Raw genomic sequence first — 17041 nt, forward strand, 5'->3', positions numbered from 1 at the left:
ACGATGGTATGTGCGAAGAAGTTTCAATTCTTAGAAATGTTCACAATTTTCGGTTTTAGTCCGCACATTTTTCCTATTGCCTTTTACACGAGTACATGCTAATCGTGGCTTTTCTGGTCCTTTCTTAGCTTTAAGTTAAGTCTCTTTAAGTCCAATATAACCCCAAGTAATTTTGCACACTGACCAACGGGAATTTCGATACCACCTAACAAAATAGGCTTGACCGTGGGAAAGTGGGAAAACTTTGACGAATTTCTGCAGAAACTCATAGCGAATGCTGTCAAACTAAATTAAAAAAATGTGCAGAATTTCTTCTATTCAAAATTAGGTTTTCTACAGTAGGTTTACGACTTTTGCGACATACGTATTATAACGTCTCAAATGTATGTCGCAAAAGTCACAGTTTGTGACAGGCCAACCCTTCGACCCAACACCAAAAAGTTTTTCAGCGGTGGATTATCCCACCTCAGTAATGCTGGTGACATTTCTGAGGGTTTCAAAGCATCTCTAAGTGGTTTCACTACTATGTGGAACGCCGTTCGGACTCGGCTATAAAAAGGAGGTCCCTTGTCATTGACCTTAACATGGAATCGGGCAGCACTCAGTGATAAGAGAGAAGTTCACCAATGTGGTATCACAATTGACTGAATAGTCTAAGTCAGCCTGATATATCGGGCTGCCACCTAACCTAACCTAACCACCATGCATCACTTTAAGATGATAGTTTTTTTGTTTTAAATTACAAAATTAGTTGATCCAATTAATTTTTAATTGAAATTACCTTAATCACAACAATAATAGTATCAATCACCAACGTCAATTAAAACTTAATTCATTCAATAAAAAAATAGTTTTTACAATTTATTGTTGTTTTAATTAAAAATTTAGTTGAGTCATCTAATTTGTTTTAATTACATCGTCAGAAAACTTAAATAAACTTGGTTTCATTTCTACATTTGTTTCTTGAAGACTCCGTCAATTATCTACGTATAGCCCCTATTTTCATGAAGCTCCGTTAGCGAACAAACTTTTAAGAACTTCTTTTCAGTTCAAATATTACGGAGAGAAGGTATTTGCAATTTACTTTGCAACTGGCAGTTTCTGTCAACTGGCAGTTAAAGCCCATGTACACAAAAAATAAAATATGTATTTGTACATAAATGTTTACCTTTTTTTTAAATATTATGGACTCTTCCATAAAATAGATACGTTTGGATAATGTATTTTTCATAAATACTTTTTTAATTATTAATTATTTTTTTAATAAAATTGTTTCATAAATTTTCAAGGTAACGTGTATCTTTACTGCATTTTGTTTTCTTAGTTAAGTTTGAGTCGCCTTGGTTATCGGAAGATTATTGAAAAAGTTGATGGAATAAAACTATATTAACTTCGCTTTAATTGGTCATGTTTATAAATTTGTATGTAAAATAAAATTTTATAAAATTATACTCGTTGCAGGTTCGACTTTAATGAGTTTTTTTTTAATAAGTGGACTTAGAAGTATTGACGTTTTGTGTATGCACAATTTACCCTCCGATGAGTGACAGTTCTGAACTTCACGGCCGTGTGAAAAGGTCCCTACGGAATTTTTTTTATGATTTTTTGTTTTGTTTTTATTGTTTATAACTAAATTCTACATACAAAAAAAATTATTTCAATTTTTTAATTTTTATACCCTAAACCACATAGTGGTCAGGGTATAATAAGTTTGATCGGCCAAAAAATGTGCCTACCAGAAATATTGATTTTAGACCCCATAAAATATATACCGATCGACTCAGAATCACCTCCTGAGTCGATCTAGCGCTTGGTGTCCGTCCGTCCGTCTGTCCATGTATTTGTTGTTCACAGGATTCCGGTCGCACTTATTAACCGATTTGGATGAAATTTGGTACAGGGTGTTTTTTGGGCACAAGGACGAACGCTATTGAATTTGGAAGAAATCGGATCAAATTTAGATATAGCTCCCATATATATGTATCGCCCGATTTCGACAAATGGAGTCACGTTGCGCTTTTTTAAAAACCGATCATCATCAAATTTTGCACATAGTAAACTTTTTCATCGCCCTTTAAGTCTGCAAAATTTCTTCGAAATCGGTTCAGATTTAGATATAGCTCCCATATATATGTATCGCCCGATTTTCCCAAATTTGGCCATAAAAACCTTATTTATTAAGCGATCTTACTCAAACTTGGCTTACTCTAATCTTTTATGGTACTGACAATATGTGCCAAAAATAATCGAAATCGGTTCAGATTTAGATATAGCTCCCATATGTATGTATCGTCCGATTTTGCCAAATTTGGCCGTAAAACCCTTATTTATCAACCGATAGTGCTCAAAGTTGGCTAAATGTAATCTTCTACAGCTCTAACTGTATGTGCGAAATTTCATCGAAATCGGTTCAGATTAGCTCCCATATATATGTATCGGCCGAATTTAAAAAATTTGCCCCAATAACCTTATTTTTGGCCTCATTTATTAACTGATCGTACTCAAATACAAAGTGACCTTCTGTGGTGTCAATCATACCTGCAAAACATTATACAAATTGGTTCAGATTTAGATAGAGGTCCCATATATATGCATCGCTCGATTTTGTCATATTTGGCCATAATACTCTTATTTATTAACCTATGTTATTAAAATTTAAAAATTTGATGTACTAGCTGATCGTATTTAGACTTTTTTAATAATGAACTCAATATTAGTGCCATACTAACTCTTTTGGTGCAAAATAAACTATAGCTCCTAATATTAGACATTTCTGCTCAGATTGTGACAAGACACCCATAAACACCCAACGACGGTGCATTGCCTTCCATCGGTCTTTGGTAATACCTGAAATGAAAAGAAAAATAAAAAACAAATAAATATATATTTTATTCTTGTCCATCATTTTCTTCCTCTTCATCAGTATCTTCATTTAGCTCGACGTATCCTTCAGTTTCGGCATCTGACTCTTCAACGCGGCATCTGACTTTTCACACACGATTTTACTCTTCGCTGTCTAAACTTTGACTGATTTGGTTTACGAAACTACAACTTATTTTATACTCTTTCGTACGTCTACTCAAAGACATTTAGGGATTACTTCACTGATGCGCAGAAATAAAGTTGAGAATGTATGTGTGAGAAAAAATAATCATAAAAAAACAACAAACACATACATTCGGCGCACATGTACTTTTGTTGCTCTCTCCATACACTGAAAAAACAGTGAACCCTTTTCCATTGCAAAATGAACTAAACTGTAGTAATATTGACCATGATTTAGCCCTTAAGATTTTTTTCAACTTGTCTAGTTTATAATTTTCTTAAATTTTAGTTCATCTATAACATTGTAGTTTAGTTCATTTTTACAACACCATAAGATTTATATACACCTACCAAGTTAAAAAGTCAGTATTATTTTGGTTTACTTGCTTATTTTGTGGGAAACCCGATAATAAAAATTGGTTAACAGTCTCTTTAAAATGTCGACGACTAGACTATTTTTAAATCAATCATTCCACAGTATAGAGAAATTAAATAATTAAAGGAACAACAAACCGTTTTACTATTATGAGAATTTTCATACATTAAAATTAAACTATCTTTAAGCAAAAGTACTTTATTACAAAAACTTATGATGAAAGTTCTTAATACAATGTTTTTTGTGAATAAAAATTATGACCACTTGGAAAACAGAGTAGTTCATTTGAACCCGCTGTTTGGACATTTTGACTTATCCTTTTTTTATTCATCGTAGGTAATTTTTTCACATATCTTGCTGGAAAAAATGGAAACAATAATGAAAATTGTTAAAAATTAATACCATGTAATGAAATATAATTTTTAATTCTTCATTTTAGCTTGTAACTTACCATATTTGGGGCATTTTATCAAATGGTGTAAGGAATTCAACTTTTCTTTGGAAAACGTATCTCATAAAATTTGTACCTGAAACAATTAGAGAAATAATGAAGTATTCTAAATAAACTCATAAAACTGTGTTGTTATCGATGTGAAAGATATAATAAAATAAATATTCTAGTTGAAAGAAAGCCAAAGTTTTAATATAAAACTTACCAATTCTCTATTAAATTGTACGCTGAGTGGAAATATAAAAAGTTGTCCAAATTTATTTGGGTTACTCTGAAATTAAATATTAAATAAAATTATTAAATAACTTTTCAAAAAATCTAATGAAAAAAATAATAATATGCATGAAAAACCAAATATTCTTGATATTCCTAGACAGTCATCAAAATGACGACACGTAAGTTCATTTTCGATTTAAAATGCATTTTAGTCTATTGGGAAATGGTAAATTTAAGTTATACTAATTCGACCGTTTTATGAATTTTTGTTTTATACTACTTAAAACCAAATTGAATAAGAAAATAAATTCAAGTTTGGTTCACTTTTTCGCTCACGATGAAAATTATATCGTCTTGAAATCAGCCGTAGTCAAAATGACGAAGGATGACGTTAATGTACAAAAAATAAGGATGGCTGTCCAGGGTTAAAAGAAAGTTAAAGAAAACTTACCAATTCACTATTAAATTACAGGCAAAGGAGTACTAAAAATTTGTCAAAATTTTAAGGGGTTATTCTGAAATTAAATATTTATTTTTACATTAAAAATATTACATTAGTTTCCAAAAAAATTAATTAAAGAAATACTAAAATAAGGTATTAAAAACTTGTAATTTTGATGATAAAAAGGTCATAAAAACGTAAATATTCTAGTTGAAAGAAAGCCAACTTTTAAAAGAAAACTTACCAATTCTCTACCTTTTTAAATTTGTTTTAATCCGTCTGGAGTTGCTCTGAAATTAAATATCGCTTTTACAACAAAGAAAAACATTAAACTGGTGTCAAAAAAAAAAAAAAGAAAGCCATATTAAAAAAATACTTACCAATTTATGAATAAACTATACGCTGAGATATTACAAAAAATTTCCAAATTCATCTGGAATTGAATATTAATTTTTTACATTGAATAATGAAAATTTCAATACACTTTCAATTTCAACATATTTTACTAAATATTCTTAATAACTTTTTTCTAAACTACCGACAAAATATTAATAACTTTCATTTAAAAGGTTTAATAAACAAACACCAATATATGACTCAAAAATCCAAAATATTCCATGCCTTTATATTCCCTTGTTGCATACCTGCAAAAGATGCAACAACCCACGCCAACGCCAACTATACAACTGAAGCATGCCAAACAAAACCAAGCAAAGCCAAAACATTCCTACAACAACAAAAACACATGTGCCTTTATTGAAAACAACACCTCATCCAGCCAAAAACCATCAACGAATAACAAACACACACACAAGCCACTAAATGAACAAAATAAAAACAACCCCACGCTCATGTATACACAACAAAACTCAAGTAACATCATCTTTACATTAATCACATTCCACTATTCCGATAAAGATTTCTGTACTATGCATTAGTTCATCGCATCTGCTGACAATTTACTCTAAGAATAATATTCGTAAAGGCACACCACGTTTAACTTAAAATTTGCAAAATTGTCATGAAATGTTATCTACCATTTTTGACGAAAATGTCTATAAATTTAATTACATGTGAACTAAAAATATTTCATTGTGTAATTTTTTACCAACAATTATTAACTATAGGAATAGTCAGTAAGAAATTGCTATCCACTTTCAAGTTCATTTTTCGTAAAAAAAATATTTTCTCATACAAAAAAATCTTATAGTAAATTGTACTTATTATTTAGAAAATACTTTACATTTCACAAGTAGTTTTATAGCATGACAAACGAATTTTTAACTACCAGTTAAGAAATTTTTTAAGGAAATTTCCATCGTATTTTGTAGGCTATGAACTAAACGATTGCTACTTAGAATTTGTAAAATTTCCTTTCGAGTAGTTAATTTTCGTTCAAGATACGAAAAATGAACTAAAATTCTGGAAAATTCTTGTAATAAATTATTGTAAAAATCTTCTTAATTTTACGAGACACTTTTTTTTCTGTGTAGATAACCAAGTAATAGATGACCCATCGGTGTCAAACGCGGTTTGACAGTTCCCAAAATGAAGAACGAATAAAATAGGGGGAATTCCAAATTCTCTTTGAGATACGTTTTTACAATTTTCCTATTTGATCCACAATTTGAACATTTTTGGTACACCAGCTGATTTATAATTAAATTAAATATTCAAAAGTTTAAATTTGCACAAAAAATTCCGACCAAAACCGCGAAAATACAATATTTAATTTTGAGCAAATTTTCTCTTTACGAAAAACACAAAACGAATTGTCAGAGAATTCATTTGGTTTCCTTCAACATTTTCAGGCCGGAGAGCGATGGGTCATCTATTACATATCTTATCTATGGCTCTCTCAATGACGACTAAAAAACATATGTGTGTATTTTTGTTCTTCGAATTTGGAATGTGTATTTTTGTTCTTAGAATTTTTTTAGAATTGTTTGTTTTTATCATCATCCCTAATGTCTTTGAGTTTAGGTCTTTGTGTTCAGAACAAGTAAATTATGTGTTGAAAAAAAATTATAATAATGATGCCCAAAAACATGCATTTATTAGCGAAATTTAGTACAAGGTCCATACGGACCTATTCACACGCGTACTATTCTCACTAAAACCTTAATAACTCCTAAAGTAATGATCCGATCGGCTTGATTTTTTTTCCAAAAGATGCGCAACAAAATGAGAGTAACTTTGGGGGTGGGTTGTAGTGGCCGAAGTAGGAGTAATTTCAGTTTGAAAAGGAAAAAGGTCCTTCCCACTCATCGGGGGACCTTCTCACTCATCGGATGGTTAAGAATTAGGACGAAAGGAAAATCCAAAACAAAAATAGTAAAGTTAAATTATGTAAAAGTTTACTCGTTTTGTTTTGTTATTGTTGTTTTTTTTTTTTTTCTTTAATCATTGTTGTCGTTTTTGATTTCAGCTTAAAACCATGCATTGACTAAACTACAAGTGTAGCTTAACCAACAGAGGAAAATAATGTTTGTCAAATTTATTTGGGCAAAGCCCTAAAGACTGCAAGATGGTTGGATGGACGCACGTTTCGGAATTACCACATTCCTCATCAGCATCCTCTACTTGCAGCAAAACCAATTATCACAATCAATTCAGGCAGTTCACTAAACCCAAACTCTTTTCCTTTTCCACCGTCAAATCATAATTTGAGTGCAGTTGGCCGGGTTTATTTTGAGCGTGGTTCACTTTTGGGTTTAGTGAACTGTCTGAATTTATTCTGATATTTGGTACACACTTAGTAAATCTTTATGCTTCATTAGTGTATAATTTTTTTCCGTTTTTTGATTCATTTAACTAACGTACGCAAAAAATTATTACATTAAACGAAACTTTTTCCATGAACTAAAATAAATTGGCTTTGGTGAAATAGAGGGTCCACTTTTTTTGAGTGCAGAGTTTAACCCTGATGTTCTTTAAATTTTGCACCAAAACTACATATGATAGAGCAGCCAACGGTACGATATTTAGTTGAAATCGGTTCAGATTTAGATACAGCTCCCATATATATCTTTCGTCCGATTTACATTTTATACGTGAAATCGGTTCAGATTTTGATATAGCTCCCTTACATATATCATTCGCCTGATATGGATTAATTTGGCCACAGATGCCAGAGTTTCATCTTCAAATTTTGCACAAAGTGTATCGACAAGCATGCCAACTATAACTGAAATTGGTCCAGATCTAAATATCTCTCTCATATACTCATTCGCACGACTTAGATTCATATGACCATCGAAAGCCAAAATATGAAATTTTGTACTGAAAGCAGATTTAACAATTCAGCCAAATTATAATTAACAATGTGCCAAATTTGTTTCAAATCGCTTAAAATGTAAATATACCTCACATATGTATGTACCTGATTTGGGGGAATTTTATGTTTTTTTATTATTTTTTATATTTATTGGCATAATAGTACAAAAAGGGTGAACTTATATACTGTACTAAGTTACAGAATTTTTATACAAAACAAAATATATAATTTAAAATAATTAAACGAAATAAATAAATATAAAAAAGAGTAATTTAAAGATAACAAAGGATTTTATAACAAAAAAAACATAAATAAAAGAAATATAATAAAAAAAAATAAATACATGACCAAAAAAACTAAACATAAAATCTATAAAAAATAAGGTAGGAAATTTCATATCTTACAACCATTTTCAACGGTATTTATCTTTTTATTTAAGTGCATCGAATTTAATCCAAAATGATTCCGATTTAAATAAAGCCATATATATGTTCTTCCGATTTATACACAGTATGGACAGAATAGCCATAGTAGATGATTTGGCCATATTGTAGCTATATCCTACAACCTGTTATGGCACACGCTTCAATCAAATCGGCGTTAGCTGATTTAAATTTTATGTCCAAAAATTTTGTAGAAGTATAAAAACTTTTGTCGAAATCGGTTCATACTTAAATATATGGATGTCTAGAACTTTATATAGCTCTTAACTAATTCAAAGGACTTGATAACAATTTGGTCTACAAAGTCTTGAAGGGTATAATATAGCTTTTACTTGTTTGTCTTTAGTTAAATTAATTTTATTTTAAAGAATTGATGATATTTGAGTATAATAGACACCAGCAATTTTCCATACCACAATAAAATCTACATTCTATAAACCAAATTCGTAGAAGGATTTGTTTGTTCTTATCTATGTGTGTGTTAAGGAAATTGTTTGGTGTGTGTAAACACAGATTTATTTCGTTAACACCGATATTAGCAGATGGCCAATTACATATCCACAGACACAATCGTAAATACAGGCTTTAATTTGGTATCCTGCACAGAAAAAAAAGTGTCTCGTAAATTTAAGAAGATTTTTACAATAATTTATTACAAGAATTTTCCAGAATTTTAGTTCATTTTTCGTATCTTCAACGAAAATTAACTACTCCAAAGGAAATTTTACAAATTCTAAGTAGCAATCGTTTAGTTCATGGCCTACAAAATACGATGGAAATTTCCTTAAAAAATTTCTTAACTGGTAGTTAAAAATTCGTTTGTCATGCTATAAAACTACTTGTGAAATGTAAAGTATTTTCTAAATAATAAGTGCAATTTACTATAAGATTTTTTTGTATGAGAAAATATTTTTTTACGAAAAATGAACTTAAAAGTGGATAGCAATTTCTTACTGACAATTCCTATAGTTAATAATTGTTGGTAAAAAATTACTCAATGAAATATTTTTAGTTCACATGTAATTAAATTTATAGACATTTTCGTCAAAAATGGTAGATAACATTTCATGAAAATTTTGCAAATTTTAAGTTAAACGTTTCATCGTTCATAAACTGGTGTGCCTTTACGAATATTATTCTTAGAGTAAATTGTCAGCAGATGCGATGAACTAATGCATAGTACAGAGATCTTTATCGGAATAGTGGAATGTGATTAATGTAAAGATGATGTTACTTGAGTTTTGTTGTGTATACATGAGCGTGGGGTTGTTTTTATTTTTGTTCATTTTGTGGTTTGTGTGTGTGTTTGTTATTCGTGGATGGTTTATTTGGTTGGATGAGGTGTTGTTTTCAATAAAGGCACGTGTGTTTTTGTTGTTGTAGGAATGTTTTGGCTTTGCTTGGTTTTGTTTGGCATGCTTCAGTTGTATAGTTGGCGTTGGCGTGGGCTGTTGCATCTTTTAAGTAGGTATGCAACAAGGGAATATAAAGGCATGGAATATTTTGGATTTTTGAGACATATATTGGTGTTTGTTTATTAAACCTTTTAAATGAAGGTTAGTAATATTTTTTGGGTAGTTTAGAAAAAAGTTATTACGAATATTTAGGAAGATATGTTGAAATTGAAAGTGTATTGAAATGTTTATTATTCTATGTAAAAAATTAATATTCAATAAATTTGGAAAATTTTTGTTATATCTCAGCGTATAGTTTATTCATAAATTGGTAAGTATTTTTTTAATATGACTTTCTTTTAAAAAGAATATTTTTATGTATATTATTATTTGTTAATTAATTTTTTTGAAAACCAGTTTAATGTTTTTCTTTGTTGTAAAAACAGTATTTAATTTCAGAGCAACTCCAGATGGATTCGAACAAATTTAAAAAATAGAGAATTGGTAAGTTTTCTTTTAAAAATTGGCTTTATTTCAACTAGAATATTTAAGTTTTTGTGACCTGTAAAAACAAATATTTAATTTCAGAATAACCCCTTATAAATTTGGAGAATTTTTTAGTACTCCTTTGCCTGTAATTTAATAGTGAATTGGTAAGGATTCTTTAACTTTCTTTTAACCTTGGACAGTCATCCTTATTTTTTGTACATTAACGTCATCCTTCGTCATTTTGACTACGGCTGATTTCAAGACGTTATAATTTTCATCGTGAGCGAAAAAGTGAACCAAACTTGAATTTATTTTCTTATTCAATTTAGTTTTAAGTAGTATAAAACAAAAATTCATAAAACGGTCGAATTAGTATAACTTAAATTTACCATTTCCCAATAAACTAAAATGCATTTTAAATCGAAAATGAAATCACGTGTCGTCATTTTGACGAATGATGACTATCTAGGGTTATCAAGAATATTTGGTTTTTTATGCTTATTATTATTTTTTTCATTAGATTTTTTGAAAAATTATTTAATAATTTTATTTAATGTAAAAAATAAATATTTAATTTCAGAGTAACCCAAATAAATTTGGACAACTTTTTATATTTCCCCTCAGCGTACAATTTAATAGAGAATTGGTAAGTTTTATATTAAAACTTTGGCTTTCTTTCAACTAGAATATTTATTTTATTATATCCTTCACATCGATAACAACACAGTTTTATAAGTTATTTAGAATACTTCATTATTTCTCTAATTGTTTCAGGTACAAATTTTATGAGATACGTTTTCCAAAGAAATGTTGAATTCCTTACACAATTTGAAAAAATGCCCCCAAATATGGTAAGTTACAAGCTAAAATGAAGAAGTAAAAATTATATCTCATTACATGGTGTTAATTTTTAACAATTTTCATTATTGTTTCCATTTTTTTCAGCAAGATATGTGAAAAAATTACCTACGATGAATAAAAAAAGGATAAGTCAAAATGTCCAAACAGCGGGTTCAAATGAACTACACTCTGTTCCACGTGGTCATGTTTTTTATTCACAAAAAAACATTGTATTAAGAACTTTCATCATAAGTTTTTATAATAAAGTACTTTTGCTTAAAGAAAGTTTAATTTTAATGTACGAAAATTTTCATAATAGTAAAACGGTTTGTTGTTTCTTTAATTATTTAATTTCTCTGTACTGTGGAATGATTGATTTAAAAATAGTTTAGTCGTCGACATTTTAAAGAGACTGTTAACCAATTTTTATTATCGGGTTTCCCACAAAATAAGCAAGTAAACCAAAATAATACTGACTTTTTAACTTGGTAGGGGTATATAAATCTTATGGTGTTGTAAAAATGATCTAAAATACAATGTTATAGATGAACTAAAATTTAAGAAAATTATAAACTAGACAAGTTGAGAAAAATCTTAAGGGCTAAATCATGGTCAATATTACTACAGTTTAGTTCATTTTGCAATGGAAAAGGGTTCACTGTTTTTTCAGTGTGACCAAAACACATATTCCACACTTTTCTACACATACACATGCATCACCAGCCTCTGTATGAGTATTGTGTGTACATTGCATTAGCACACACCGACAAAACCATGGTGATAAACGGAAACGGATATAATTAATAATTATGTTCTAACATAGTATATCTACAATCCTGCGTGTTTATTGGACACAAAGCATCCAACCAATGTATGCAAATACCCGATAATTCTGATTTTAATTAATAGTTACCGATAGCGTGTTAGTATTGCAGTTTCTAGCTCCTATAACTAAAAGGATACATTTTGGAACTAATAAAGATTTCATATTTACAAATATAGAAAATAATCTTAAAGAGTTTTTCTGCTTTTTCTCTTCATTTAATTTCGAATTATTATACTGAATATAATGTAAGAACTTATAAAAAAAAAAAAAAAAACAAGTATATACGACCGTAAGTTCGACCAGGCCGAATCTTATGTACCCTTCACCATGGATTGCGTAGAAACTTCTACTAAAGACTGTCATCCACAATTGAATTACTTGGGGTGTGGTAATACACACCGATGGCAAGGTATCTTAACACTTCTTAACATCGTATTCTAAAGTTAGTCTATATGTGGTATATATTAGATAAAAAGTAGACTAAATACGTATATAATTCAGTTCTTTAGAGATATATATATTGGGAAGTCTAAAAATAATTAAGAACCTATATTAACTTTTGCGTGGTAATTAGAGTGCAAGAATTGAAATATGGGGATCGCTGTATATGGGGGCTATATACAATTATGAACCGATATGAACCAATTTTTGTGTGATTGGAGTTCAGTTTATCTGGGGGCTATATATAACGATAGACCGATATGGACCAGGTTTGGCATGGTTGTTAGCGGCATATAAAAGGTTGGCTGATAAGTCCCTGGTCTAACAAAGAAACACATTTTTTTGTCAAAATTCGTTTTTACTATTCAACATAGTTCCCTACAAGAGCGATACAACGATTATAACGACCTTCCAATTTTTTGATACCATTTTGGTAGTAATCCTTCGGTTTTGCCTCAAAATAGGCCTCAGTTTCGGCGATCACATCTTCATTGCAGCCAAATTTTTTCCCTGCGAGCATCCTTTTGAGGTCTGAGGACAAGAAAAAGTCGCTGGGGGCCAGATCTGGAGAATACGGTGGGTGGGGAAGCAATTCGAAGCTCAATTCATGAATTTTTGCCATCGTTCTCAATGACTTGTGGCACGGTGCGTTGTCTTGGTGGAACAACACTTTTTTCTTCTTCATATGGGGCCGTTTTGCCGCGATTTTGACTTTCAAACGCTCCAATAACGCCATATAATAGTCACTGTTGATGGTTTTTCCCTTCTCAAGATAATCGATAAAAATTATTCCATGCGCATCCCAAAAAACAGAGGCCATTACTTTGCCAGCGGACTTTTGAGTCTTTCCACGCTTCGGAGACGGTTCACCGGTCGCTGTCCACTCAGCCGACTGTCGATTGGACTCAGGAGTGTAGTGATGGAGCCATATTTCATCCATTGTCACATATCGACGGAAAAACTCGGGTGTATTACGAGTTAACAGCTGCAAATACCGCTCAGAATCATCAACACGTTATTGTTTTTGGTCAAATGTGAGCTCGCGCGGCACCCATTTTGCACAGAGCTTCCGCATATCAAATATTGATGAATGATATGACCAACACTTCCTTTGATATCTTTAAGGCCTCTGCAATCTCGATCAACTTCATTTTACGGTCATTCAAAATCATTTTGTGGATTTTTTTACGTTTTAATACTAGCGACGCCATCTGTGTGTCAGACCGGGGACTTGTCAGCCAACCTGTTACTAGCACAATGTACCAAATTTCAACCGAAACGGATGAATTTTGCTCCTCCAAGAGGCTCCGGAGATCAAACGGGGGATCGGTTTATATGGGGACTATATATAATTATAGACTGATATTGACTAATTTTTGCATGGTTGTTAGTGTCCATATACTAACACAAAATACAAAATTTCAATTGAAGCTTATGGAATTTGCTCCTCCAAGAGGCTACGCAAGCGAAATCAGGTGGTTGGGTTATATGGGGGCTATATATACGTATGGACCGATATGGAACAACTTTGCATGGTTGTTAGATACTATATAATTACACCACGTACCAAATTTCAACCGGATCGATTGAATTTTGCTCCTTCAAGAGGCTCGTCGTGAGTCACGCTCATGACAACAGCGTGAGTATGCGTGAGCGTGATTAACAAACCAAAATGTCCTGCGTGAGTGTGCGTGAGTAACGAATTACACTCACGAAAATATTCCTGCTCACCAACATAAAATGCTTAAGAGTTAAATTCAATTACAATTCTAGTGACACCTGGGATGTTAATAGTTTAATAACAGTCTCGATTTTAATAATGCTCATGTTTTCAGACACTTCGGTAAGGTAAATTAATCATAGAATTAATCTTGAGTCACGATATTTTTCGTGAGTCACGGTATTTTTCGTGAGTCACGGTATTTTTCGTGAGTCACGACGTTTTCGTGCGTGAGTGTGCGTGAGTGTGCGTGAGTGTGCGTGAGTGTGCGTGAGTACAAATTTTCTTGTCGTGAGTGTGCGTGAGCATGAGTAAACTATTACTCACGTGCACACCTCTAGTTTATATAGGGGCTATACGTAAAATTGTCCAATATGGCCCATTTGTAATACCATCCGGCCTACATCAATAACAACTACTTATACCAAGTTTCAAGTCGAGAGCTTGTTTCGTTCGGAACTTAGCGTGATTTGAATAGGCGGATGGACATGCTTAGATCGACTCAGAATGTCCGACCGACGACCCAGAATATATATACTTTATGTGGTCTTAGAGCAATATTTCGATGTGTCACAAACGGAATGAGAAAGTTAATATACCCCACCCTACACAGAAAAAAATTTCACGAACATTTTTCCAATTAAAATCTTAATTGAGTTTTAAAAAATATTCAATTAAAAATTTAATTGATTCAACAAATTTTTTAATTGAAATAAAAATCAATCACACAAATTAATAGTATCAATTAAATATTTAATTGGATCAATTAATTTTTTAATTGACTGTCAATTAATTTTTTAATTGATACTATCAATTCTGTGATTGAAGACATTTCAATTAAAAAATTAATTGGATCAATTAATTTCGTGATTGAATCAGAAAAAAATTTTTTTGTGTGTATGGAGGAGTGCATAATGATTTGAGCACCCTTGTACACTGAAAAAAAAGCTTGCCCGATTCCAAAGATTTTGTCTTTACTTTAACAATTTTGGTATTGATTCCGAGCCAAAGAAGCGGAGAATTCAAGTAAGGATACTTTTAAGGCACAATTTTCTTTTAAATTTGGGTTTTGTGTACTTGACTGTAGGAAGCAAATTTTAATTTTTCTTTTTATCAGCTTTTTTGCTTCATATGCTATTAAAGTCTTTTAAAAACAAGTTAACGACAACCTTATTACCAAAATTCAAACTCGACTTCCAGTAGAAATTATGCTATGTTTCAAGTAAAAAAGTCTTTAAAATAAAGTGCTAAGAAATATGTCCTATTTTTGAACGATTTTTTGCTTTGTAGTCTAGATGCAAAAAGATAACAAATTTAAAGGCAATTTCATTAATATTAAAGAATTTTTCTGAATTATTAAAGTCAAGTTGATCGCAGTCAAAAAAAAATTTCTTTTATGTTATGATACTCATTTTTAAATCCAATCACTTAATTATTTCATTGAAAAGTTTATCGACTTTTGGACAAGGAAAAAAAACTTTATATTAGAAAAATGCGTCTTCTACGCTAAGCAAAATTTGCATTCGTATTTTCAGGACATGAAATCTTTGGCCTCACGACATAATTTTTTTCAGTGTAGCAGCTTCTTCATAATCTAAGCGATTCCTTTTCGTTTGATTTTCATGTTATTTCGAAATCAAATTTGTTTCACAACATTTACCCTTGATTGGACACTTTTAGTGGCATCGACTGTATGCGTGTGAGCGTTGACGATATGCCGTCCTTCTAATCCTGTCGATTTCAAATAACAGAAGTGATTTTATGCTGTTGTACTATTTCCGTGCTGTACCGGCTTGGGGTTCGTGACTTTTGTAAGATTTTTATTATTTAGAATAACAAATAATTTCGTTTTGTTTTTTATTTTCGTATTTCTAAGGAACTTCTGGCATGAACACAATATAATTTTCAATGAACCGCCATAGATTTTTTTTCATATTTGTCTCGTGACAACAAATGAAGCGTTTGAAAATTTTGTATATTCCAAATTTAAATAAGAAAATGGGATATAACTATTGTCGTTCATTTGAGGAAGCTGAGCGTCGATGCACCGGACAAAAAACAATGTGGTTCTTATGTATGGACTGTACGTAAATATATGGGACACGGTTGTCACTGATGCCATAAATAATATACCAAAATTTGAAAAAAAGTTTACCACAAATCTATCAAATTTAAAAAAATTTATTTTGAAGCTTTCGATCAAATTTTTGTTGTTAGTATTAAAACAAGCCTTTTCTTCCAATGTGTCGAATTGTAAAATGATTTAATGATTTTAGCTCGCATTAATAAGGAACTACTTCTACAAAACCGGAAAACTTACTCCAATGGATATTGGCAATACGAAATACTACGAAACATTTTTTTTATACAGAAATTGAATTATAGAAAATTTTTTCAAATTTTATGTCTACAGAAAATTTTGTCAAAAATTTATTTCTATAAAAATTTTCTCAAAATTTTTTTCTATAGAACATTTTCTCAAAATTTTACTTATATAAAAAATTTTCTTAAAATTTGATTTCTATAGAAAAATTTCTTTAAATTTTATTTCTATAGAACATTTTTTCAAGATTTTATGTTCATACAAAATTTTCTAAATATTTTATTTTAATAGAAAATTTTCTTAAAATGTTATTTCTATAGAAAATTTTCTTTAAATTTTATTTCTATAGAAAATTTTGTCAAAAATTTATTTCTATAGAAAATTTTCTCAAAATTGTATTTCCATAGAAAAATTTTCTCAAGATTTTATTTCTACTGAAAATTTTCTCAAAATTTTATTTCTATAGAAAAATTTGCTCAAGATTTTATTCTCATAGAAAATTTTGTCAAAATTTGATTTCTATAGAAAATTTTCTTAAAATTTGATTTCTATAGAAAATTTTCCTAAAATTTGATTTCTATAGAAAATTTCCTTTAAATTTTATTTCTATGGAACATTTTTTCAAGATGTTATGTTCATAGAAAATTTTCTAAATATTTTATTTCTATAGAAAATTTTCTAAATATTTTATTTCTATAGAAAATTTTCTTTAAATTTTATTTCTATAGAAAATTTTGTCAAAAATTTATTTCTGTAGA

The 17041-nt window shown here is 30.3% G+C and overlaps 1 long non-coding RNA gene across 1 annotated transcript; it reads right to left on the reverse strand.

Annotated features, from left to right (window-relative positions):
- Positions 1–3696: 3696 nt before the first annotated feature.
- Positions 3697–4850, reverse strand: LOC142241623 (uncharacterized). The gene is made up of 5 exons (XR_012723734.1): positions 4775–4850; positions 4540–4603; positions 4078–4143; positions 3873–3948; positions 3697–3778 (listed from the first exon to the last, which is right to left on the reverse strand). It is a non-coding gene; the product is annotated as an uncharacterized LOC142241623 (long non-coding RNA).
- Between the last annotated feature and the right edge of the window lie 12191 nt (positions 4851–17041).

The sequence above is a fragment of the Haematobia irritans genome, chromosome 1 (assembly GCF_050003625.1).
Source record: "Haematobia irritans isolate KBUSLIRL chromosome 1, ASM5000362v1, whole genome shotgun sequence".
NCBI classification, from domain to species: domain Eukaryota; kingdom Metazoa; phylum Arthropoda; class Insecta; order Diptera; family Muscidae; genus Haematobia; species Haematobia irritans.